At 40.1% G+C, this 1,355-nt stretch overlaps 1 pseudogene; it reads right to left on the bottom strand.

The window, feature by feature from the left end:
• Positions 1-352: 352 nt before the first annotated feature.
• LOC122752731 lies at positions 353-1,024 on the bottom strand (annotated as a pseudogene).
• Positions 1,025-1,355: the final 331 nt, after the last annotated feature.

Raw genomic sequence — 1,355 nt, 5'->3', positions numbered from 1 at the left:
CCAGAGGTTCTAGTCCTTCTTTTTTGTTGTTTTATTTTAAAGTAATAACTTTATGTCATACAAAAAATAAATTTTTAAGTATGAAAAATGCATTATTGTAATAATACTTCTTTGCAAGTCCAAAATTTTTGTTTTATAATAAAACAGTAGTGTAAAAAAAGAATAAAACAATCAGTGCCATCTATTCAAGTAGTCCATCATTTTTTTTAGAATGTTGCTTAGCAAGTGGCAGAGAAAGACATTTTGAAGCAACATGTAATCAAAAAGAAGCTACTTGTTTTTCTCATTTTACATTATTAATTATTTTTTCCCTACAGGAATTCAAACACTATAATGTTGGTTTGAGGTACCATCATCCATTCTGTGCAGCTGCAACTTACATATTTCCAAACTCCTCTTCTTCTTCATGTGTATTTTTCAAGATGCCTGTAGTACCAGATTGAACAGATAACAATCTTTCCAGTTGCAGTGATGACATCATCTGTATTGTTAATTTTGCTAGATAAATGCCTTCATATTCCTGAAGCTGATGAGCAAATCCAGCATTGGGATTAATACAGAACCTTCTTTCTTGAACATATGTAAATACCTCCTTGTATTTCACTCCAAATATTTCCATAACGTATGCAATAACTAAGGCAGCACTTCTTGAAATTCCTGCATTTCTATGGACAAGACCATTTCCTCCTGTTTGTAAACTTCCATCAATAAAGACTTTAATCATTAGAAAAAAGGTATTATATTTTCAACTAGATTATCTTCAATATCCAGTACCAAATACCTAAATAATTGTTGAAAGTTTGGTTTAATAAAGTTTGCTTCCATGTTTTGTCTTATGCATATTAAATGGGTTATTCCATGTTTCTGTAGGATAGGTGGCTTGCTTTTCATAGCTGAAAAATATGGGCCCAAAAACAAATCTAGGTAAGATTTCCTGCATTTCTCACCTCATGGGATAGGTCCAATCCTCGCCATCTTCTTAGGATGGTGGTAGGGTGGGAAACTCCAATTTCACGTCCTCCATTGCCCCAGCCAGCTGGTTCGTGTGGTTTAAAGGGCCAGTCCGCAACCCTCAGGCAGGTTGTGGGGCTGCTAGCCACGGCTGCAGCAGACAAGAGGACTGGGGGTGGGGGGTGGCGGGGATGCAGGCTGGCTACTGATACAGGAAGGCCACTAGTTTCCGGCGACCCCTGTGGCAGCAGAGCGTTGGGTAGCTCGTGCTCCGCCGCCATGCTGTTCCTCCCCACACCCCTACCCCGCCCCTTCAGCTTCCGGCACTCCTAAGCAGCATGGTTCAGTTCACCCGGGCCGACGCAAAGCACTAGACCTCTCTCCTGGTTCCGGTGGTTCTTGAA

The sequence above is a fragment of the Dromiciops gliroides genome, chromosome 4 (genome assembly GCF_019393635.1).
Source record: "Dromiciops gliroides isolate mDroGli1 chromosome 4, mDroGli1.pri, whole genome shotgun sequence".
Classification (NCBI taxonomy): domain Eukaryota; kingdom Metazoa; phylum Chordata; class Mammalia; order Microbiotheria; family Microbiotheriidae; genus Dromiciops; species Dromiciops gliroides.
Note: the sequence above shows the minus strand (reverse complement) of the source record. Positions and strands in the feature narration are given on the sequence as shown.